We start from the raw sequence: 9,253 nt of genomic DNA, 5'->3' as shown, positions 1-9,253 counted from the left end.
GACGTCCTTCGCAGCTCCGTGGCGGAGGGGGAGAGCTGGAGACGCTCCGGTTCCATAGCTAGGAGAGCTAGGAGAGCAGAAGGCAAGCCGGAGGGAGGGATGCTACCATGCTGGGCCCCACGCAGGAGGCAGAGGCACCGGAGGACATTCCATCACAGCATCACTTTAAGGATACGTGCTGCGGGGAAAATAAGTGGCAAAGACGAGAAAAGACAAAGTGAAGTGTGTAAGACAACAGCTTGCGCATATTTTCAAATGCAAACACACAGGACAATAATACAAATTTGGCAGCAACACAAGAAACAGAAGTAATCGCGTCCTTTCTCATGTCTGTCTGCACTGGCGAGGAACCGACCTGTGACCCCCGCCAGCCTACCCCCTCCCTTCTGCCTCCTGTCTCTGCTGGCAGTGGTGGCTGCCACACTCGCTCTCTCTCACGTTCCATACGTGCTTATTTTCTGATCCATTCAACTGTTTCCCTGGTAGTCTATATTTTAATATTTAAGTCCCTTATATAATGGCATGTGTATCTCTGTTCCCTCTATCATTTTGGCCTCTAGTAATATTACCTGTGAGAAACCATGTCTTTTAATACATTCTTTTCATTGTTAAAAATGTAATGGTAATGTTACAGCAGTATCTTCCATAACAATGAAAACACCTTGATTATTTAAAGTAATCTCTATGGACAATGCTTTTTGTGTATTTAAGGAGAATGGATTAAAAATATAAAAAGCATTGTATCAATAAATAACATGATTTATCCAGGATAACTAGATCACATTCTACATTCTACACTAAAACCTAATAGAAATGGCTTAACATCTCCATGGATCTGTTGTTTTCACTATAAATCATGATGAATTTTAGAATTCTTAAAAAATTGTTCTTAGTCGTATGTCTGCAATTCTGGCAGCTCAGCCTAGCTTTCTAACTGCAGCAGCAAGTAACTGAGATATAGCATTCTACCACAGTCCTAAGAAAGGACAAGAGAGTATCCAAATTTAAACTTTTTCAATTATTCATGAATAGAATGAGGAGATAAAATTATTCCCAAGTCAGGAAAATATCTGAGGTTCAGGAAGGCAGAATTTCACACGCAGTCATCTACATTTCATTGCTATAAGTGTAGAACTAGAAATAGAATTTGAACAACACTCCAGAGTGCCTCTACGTAAACCAAGGGATACATTCTAAGGATTTCCAGTTAATAGTCCCTTTCTTGGACCTCCAGTAAACAAGCAAGTAGTAGATGCAATCTCTCCCCTTAAGCAACTTCAAACTTAATAGTTTTATTGAGTATTTAGTGCTCCTATCAGGGAAAAAACACTATATAATCAAGTAAAAGATTACTATATAATCAAGTAAAAGATTACACCCAACATAAAAATAAGAAATTATTTTCGACAAAGAACAGACTCTCTAGGAAGCGAGGGGCTCCTTTTTCTAACAAGAATGATTGATTTGTCTGTAGCTGCCAAATCTGGACACTGAGCCCAGCAGCTTACCACAAATCAGATAACCATTCTACCTACTACTCATGTAGAGAGGTTACCTATAGTCGGAAGGAAAATTTTACATATTGAAATGATTGCATAATAGTAAGCGGAGTTTTCCAAATCCTATTACTGGACAACTGTCTGGAAGCCTTGATATTATTTTTGTAAATAATAGCAAAGAACCTTTCATTCACATGAATTGTTTTTTTAGATTGAAGGACTAAAATGCCTGATGGATGTCTAAAATAAATTTCAGTTTTTTAGAACTGAAGAACAATATATTCTGGTGTAGTAAACAGATCTGAGTGACTGGAATGTGACCTTGGTTAAAAGCTGTGAAAGCAAAGGGATTGTGGTGGAGGAGATCTTAAAAATTAGTAACAAAGAACAACCATTATTCAGCTCAACCAAGTGCAGGAAAATACCATTGCATTTTTATTTAGTATTCTTGAATTTCTAACTGATGATTTAAAAAACTGAAATAAATGTATTTAGAACACTTTCCAAATATTGGTCTGATGAATGGAATTTTGACAACAACAAAAACCAATCCTTAAGCTCCATAAACCCTTGATTCATGAGCTTGTCTTGAGCTAACACGAAGAGCAGACGGTATTGTAATCATACTGTATGAGATGAAGCTGATTCCGCTGCTGAAGGTTCCTGATTTTCCATATGGAGATGGAAAATTTAGAGACTGAGAAAATAAACTACAAGAGAAAGCTCCACTCAGCTGTTGGAAAGTCAGTGTGTCCCATTGCTGAGCTCACAGTTCCGTAATGAGATGCGGCATGTTACATTCTGCAGACCTCTGTTATAGCCATTACTTTCCTAAGACGTCGGTCTTCCTGCTCATGAACACTGCCTGGTCGAAGGAGCAGAAAATGGTCATTGTAGGGTAGGTGTACAGACCTGGACAACTTCTGTGTTCTGAAGGAAAGAGCTGTTGAAAAGTAGACGACATAAAAATCATGGTAGCTCTTTCCCTCGCCGGGAGCGCCCACTGATTTTCCCATTCCCGGCGTGGGAGAAGGCCAACAATGTCCCCTTTCCTCCCCACCAGGTGTTGAGAAGCCAGCCCACGATCCCACTGGGATGCCATCCAAAGCATATCAAGGTGATCCTGTCCTCATTCTCCTAACTCCACACCCTGAAGTCGACCACTGTGGATGTTCCTTGAGAAAGAGATGGCCGGGTTCATTTTTGCCTCAGAAATGTGTGTGGACAGACATGAGTTGGGTTGTCTCCCAAGTTCCCACTTATCCTGGGTCTGTCACGAGCCTGGTCAGAGCACTCAGCCACACTCACTAGGAGAGGTTTTCCATTTCAGGCCACCAGGTGGCTTGGAGCAAACACGACACAGTCAGGTGAAAAGGCCACAAGGTAGAGCCCTCTCTTCCTTATTAAGATTTTACAGGCAAAAGAAATGTAAAGTTAAATCCTCTTTCAGATTGTAATAAAAAGAAATAAAACCTAAGATATGAAAGAGTCCTCCCTTTGATTTTCTCACTCCCAGCAAACAGGTTCCAACCAGGGACTCGCTCGCTCGGTTTGCACTTTCTTTCCCAGCACCCACGTCTAGAGTCACCCATCAACGTCTGGAACACCCAAGGTTGGTTTAACCCAATCTCAGCTCTCGTGCTGTCCTATTTTGTAATATCGGAAATGGTTAACAAACTATGAGACTACTGCAAAACTAGTCCTCCAGCCAAAATCTCAAAAATGCAAGTTCTCATGGGTAACTATTTCAAACAAAATGATGGCACCGGCCAGAAATTCCACTTGACTGGCTTATATCAAAAGATGCATTGTCCCAATAGCAGAGCAACCTCTTATGCTCCGAGTCTGGGGCCCAACCTGTGACAAGTAGCCTCTCACCCCTTCCGTCCCCTGGGCTCCACAGAGGCTCCCACAGGCAGGCTTCCAACATGGTGGGGCTCAAGTTCCCAGCACCCCTCAGGGGAGCATTTCCAACAGAAAGCGTTCTGCTCTTCCAAAGAGGAAAAATAAACCTTTACGATTTAGCCTCATTGTACAGGCATGTCACATAGTCATCAAAGATCAGAGCAGAAAATGGGGGTTGGGGGTTGAGAAAAGAGAAAATAGAAAAACCTTCTTGCTTTAACCTTATCCGGGGTGTCAGTCTGTGTATACTAGCTGCCCAGAATTCTAACACAAACTCAGCTGGGGTGAAGTTCTGTTAAACAATTAAATTTACTACCATGTGTTTCCACCATGCCCTGCAGAATCTGTGCTTTTGCCATGGAACTTCATCATCTCTGCTCCTGGTGGCCCAGTAAGAATTAATGTGGCCTCTGCCATGGGCTCTGCTCCCAGATCTCGTGGTAGCCAAAGCCCTCTGCTCAGCTCTCAGCATTTCTCAAATTCCCAGAATGTGAGAAGCCAAATGTGAAGCAAGGACTTCTGTCCAAAGCTAGTCCTCCAACATGGCCTTTCCTCTTCTCGCTGAGGACGCTCCAGAGGCACCACAGATTCCTTGCTCTCTGCTATTTCTGGCTACAGGAAGACTTGACTTTCAACAAAGAGTCAAATTGTTTTCTTAGCCTCAAGAAATGGGAGGGGGAGGGAAAGACAAGAAAAACAAAAAGAAACCCAGCTATAAACATTGAAATAAAAGAAAAAGCTATAAACTCTGAGACTTCCAACTCCACGCCACATACCAATTCCAGGAATTAACAATCCATATGCCAAAAATCTTTTCACACTTAATCTCAGTTAGAGATTTCGCTGTCCTGACAACCCTGCTTAAGAAAACTCGTTTTTAAAAGTGTTTTGAGGTGAGTTTAACCACCAGTCACTAGCAAGAGCCTTCTCTCCTGTCTCAGGCCCATGGAGAAGATAAGTATTTATCTGTTCATCTGTGATGTTGCCTCACTTCAAGGTCGCACATACGCCGACACTTCCTGCAAACCAGACACTGCTGTCACGTGTCTCTAAGTCTCTGCTCTCCTGATGCGTGTGTTACTCCCAAATGCTGGGCTCCGTGTTGCTCATACTTCACATTGAGAACGTAGGAACTGGGATTGGCCCAGATGTTATTCCGATGGTACTGGAATGTTCCAATCACAGTGTTTCGTGCAGGTGACAAGTGATTCTGTGAGTGTAACTGAGAGGGTGACCAGTGTGAGGTGTGGATGGAGTCTGAAAAGAGTGTCAGTCATAGAAGCTCCTGCTTTCAGAGGCAGCTTTCGGTGTTTAACACCCAGGCCAACTAGAGAGGGGAATGACTGTCATTGGGGCCCCCTTGGGACCTTATGAAAGCCTTTCTGTACCTCACTGGCAATATTTTTAGGTAAGTCTTAAAAATATGACTTAACTCCAGGAGTTCACTGCTAAGAAGTGCCACCAAATTTTGCTGATTTTCAGGCAATTACACTGCAACTGAAGCCACTGGGCCAACAACAGGTCCAGGTCCTTCTGAACCGACCCTCATCCACAGGCCCATCAGATGGCCCCTCAGGGCGTCACCGGCCAGGAGCCGAGCTCCTCTGCCGGCAAAGCTGTCCCATTAAACAGTGTCCCAGGCCGCCTGATGGCTGGGAATCGACACATTGGCCTCTCAGTGCTGGAGGCTGGAAGCCGGGAGCAGGTGCCAGCAACATGGGCAAGGGCCTCTTCTGTCTCAGGCTCCTGGCTGTGCGCCCACGTGGCGAAGAGGAGGCGCTGTCTGTGCCGTCTGTGAGGCGCTAGCCCCACTGGCAGGGCTCTGCCTCGTGGCCTCAGCTCCCCTAAAGGCTCAGGGTTCACATTCCACATACGGGAGACCAACGTTCAGACCAGCGCAGCGCCCGACTTTCGTGGAGGGAGACGGGGGGAGCACAGGGGCCTGGTGGAAGCGCGTCGTGCCCTGAGGCCAGCGGGCTGAGAGAGCGTCTGTCCAGCGCCCTGACTCAGGCCTTTCCCAACACGCCCGTCCTCCCACTTGAACAAACTGCCTGCAGCTTCGCGAAGATCACGTGGCCCTGACTTCAAGGCAGCAGGACCAGTTCTGGCTGGTCAGTCATCACTGCCTCGCTCCCCTGGTTCTTCTGCTCCTGGTCACGGCGCTCATGAGGTGACAGCCTTGGTGGCACCCTGGCAGGCAGTTCCCAGTGAGGGGACAGCTTCCCACAGTGGCTGGTAAGCACATGTTCCAGCATCTCTGAAGGGCAGGCTGCGATGGCCTTTTAGCTCCCTTCCAACCGTGGCCGGACTGGACCCTGCGCTCAGGATACATGAAGGGACCACTGCTCAGGTCTCCTTCCACGTCCGCATTCCAGAACAGGCCTGGCACCAGGAAGAGGAGCGCCGTGTGCTGAACAGGTCGTCACATGCATTTGTTCTGCTGGGTTTCACCCTGGAGTTATGCTAACTTTATCTCATTATTGGGAATATTTTATCAAGTAACTAGAACTTGAAATTTAGAAAAATGTTATGGGAAACATAAAGAGGTTACAGTGGAGAGCGAACCCAGCCATCACCATGGTAACGAGTATTTCACAGTGCTGCCGTCTGAACAACAGCAGGTAGTCAGTGGAAATGGCCGTTTAAATTTGAAGATGCAGACTTCTAACGGTTTCCATGCTCCGACGCCACTAGAACAAGCACACAATAGTCAGCAGCTATTTTCTCTTTTCTGCCTTTGGAGTCACGTCCGTCTCACGTTATTTAAAACGATCAGATGGGTGACGACAGGGACACGCTGTGGGAACAAAGCAAGTGGCTCACTCGATGGCCGGCTGCGCATTCCCCTAACGTGAGGGCAGGACGTGAGGAAACCTTGACAAAAGCCACCAGCTTTTTAAGTAAAATCACTCCGAGAACTAAGCAAACATTGTTGAGAAGCTGAAGCGCCAGTCCAGGTGCCTTCCATACGTGACTGCAGTTCATTTCCTACCAGCCCAGGGGGCGGGGGAGTTCTGGTATCACGCCTGACATTCTACACATGGGGAAACTGAGGCTCGCAGACATGAAGCACCAGATAATAAATGTGCAGCCTGCAGAGGAGAGTGAAGAAGGAAGGGGAAACAGAACGGCCAGAACAGTCCATGGAGGCAGTAGTCGCAAGGAGAGAGCAGGGGGCCAGGGGGAACTCTGTGCAGTCAGGGACCTCCCACACGCAGGCTGCGGAACAAGCTACAGGAACTGTAATGACAAAGTGTGCCGCTCGGCCTCCTAGCTGTAGAAACACACTTCAACTGGAACACATGTCATCATGGCGTTTCTTTGACACGCAAATTGTTCAGGCTCCAACACAATCCCAGAATCTCCTTCCCGTATGATTGGGCAAATCACAGAAACGGTCTGGTTATCAGTTTATTTATTGGGAAACTGAGCTCGTCAGGGCGCTAGCTGCACTCTCTCACCGCCCATGACGTGGGGCTGGCTGCTCCCACAGCCCACTCCCATTCACTTTCCTAGGAAGAGAGAGGCCTGTTTGCAGCCTGTTTATTCCATCAGCCTCTGGCTTTGCACCAGTCGTGAAGGAGTGTTCCTTTATTCATATTTAAACACCTGAGAGGGAGTGTGCAACCCTTATGAAACACAGACTCATAAAAAGTGTTTACATTTTTTCTGCCTCAGAAAGTAAATATGCCAGTCTGCATTTTTTCTTTCTGCATCATTTCTCTCCTAAGCAGCTGTGGAAACCTAGAAAAACATGTCATCTCTCCAGTGTTCTTTCCCAAGAAGCTGGCGGTCAGTTTGAACAAATAAGCGACATTCTGTGCCAGCGGCAAGTACTCTGAGTCATTAGAGCCACAGTGACCTTGAGCACTTCAAACTTACAAGGATTGGGAAACACAAGAGCAAAATCCACAGCATCTAGAATCACCACAGATATTTAGAAGTGCTTCAACAAATAACGACTGAAGAAACCGAAACGCAGTGCTACTCCCGGTCCTCACGCCTGGCCACGGGAATTCTGTCAACAGGCAGTCGGGTTTCATTGTCACAGACATTGTTATATGCATTCCACGTCTGTGTTTACCATCAAACCACCGTCACTGAGTTTAGTCGTGATGGGCTTTCCTCAGATGATTAGTAAAAGCTCTAGAGCAAAGCCTTAGGAGGTCCTAAAACGCCAGACGGGGAGTGGAGTAGCCTTTGCTGGTGTTTTTCTCTTGCTCTACAAGCAGCTCAGAAACCGTTCCATTGTACCTGGGGAGCTAATGAAGGCAGAAGTGCCGTTCTTGTCTGCCCAACACCTCACACCCCTGGCCACAATTAAGCAAAGATTTACAGACAACCCAGAATGATTAAAAATATTTCAAATACTTAATTTGTGGTCATTCCGTCTTTTGATTAGAATAGCACTGTCCAAAAATGCTTAGGAGGAAAATGTATTTCCTTCCTACATTTTCAGGTGTTATCAGTGCAGATTTACTAAGGTGCAAGCAGGTGAATTAAATTGTTTTTAGGTATATTGGTGAAAATTTATTGTATATTACGTTACACTGTGTTGGTAGATACATTTTCCCTGAAACAAGCAAAGTGTTTGCTTTATAGTCATTATAATGTTATCTATAGCTACTCCTGTTTTCCAGAGAAAGTTATTAGCACACTATAGACGAACGTTCTCAGGATCATACTTTGGAAAATGCTGGCCAAGTTACAGTGATGAGATGGCAGATATCATCTATAGTATAAAAGGCCCACCAAGGATGTGTTTCCAGCTCTGTCCGTGGTGCCACAGTGCCCTAACTGGTAACGGCCCTGAGACAAGCCTCTCTATACTCTACAGACGCGAGAACTCCTTCTCTGTTTGTCTGGTATAACATATGTGGTAGTCTGCTGGGGCTGCCGTAGCAAACTACCCCAGCCTGGTGGCCTAAACAGAAGTCGGTTACTTCTCACAGTTCCGGAGGTTAGAAGCCGAGATCAAGGTGTGGCAGGTGGCTTTCTCCCGGGGCTTCTCTCCTGGGCTTCTGGCTGCGTCCTTGCCTGCAGCTGTGCGGCGACGTCCCCGAAGGCCCATCAGGAGCAGAGCTGACTGTCCCAATTCCCAGGGCGGGCCCCCATTACACAATGCCGTCCCCCCAGATCGCTCCCAATGCTAGGCTAGATGTTGGAGTGGTGTGTGGACACTCAATAACCAAGATAAACAACATTTTAATGCAACATTTTTAAAACTCAAAATTATTTTTAAAAACACGATGAACAAAATATCAAAATTTTAAATAAATACAAGGTCTGATTCTGCACACACGGGACCCTGTCTCACTCAACTCATGACTCCCAGGTCTGGTTCTAATAAAACTTTATTTGAAAAGGAGGTGGGTGGCCCATAGGTCATAGCTTGTCAATTTCATTTTTTTTAAATAAAAATGTTATTTATCTTGATAATTGTGCTTTTTTGGTGCCCCCTTAAATAATGTGTCTGTGATGCGTGCCTCACTCCAGTCCCGGCCCTGCTGTAGACAAGTCAAGACCTAGTAACTGTACACTGTAAATATCTGCAACTGATTTTGCATCAATTACATCTCTATGAAGCTGTTAAAAATAAGAACGTCCAGATACAAAGCTGCTTTCACTGCCATCACTCATTGATCTACTCACGGGGCAAGATTTTCCTGGCTTGTACTAGAGGACAACGGGCCATCTCGATTTCTCTGTTTTGTCTGTAAAGGTGTAGGCTGTGGCACAAGAAAGGGATTCGTGATTATCTTCTGACAAAGTGGCTGAGTACTAGCTGGAATGAGGCTTCTCTCTGTGAGTGACAGAGGAGTAGGAGAAGCTTGAGCAAGGTGAAGTTT

Source organism: Rhinolophus ferrumequinum, chromosome 18, assembly GCF_004115265.2.
Source record: "Rhinolophus ferrumequinum isolate MPI-CBG mRhiFer1 chromosome 18, mRhiFer1_v1.p, whole genome shotgun sequence".
Taxonomy (NCBI): Eukaryota; Metazoa; Chordata; class Mammalia; order Chiroptera; family Rhinolophidae; genus Rhinolophus; species Rhinolophus ferrumequinum.
The sequence above is the reverse complement of the archived record's forward strand: the minus strand, read 5'-3'. Positions refer to the sequence as shown.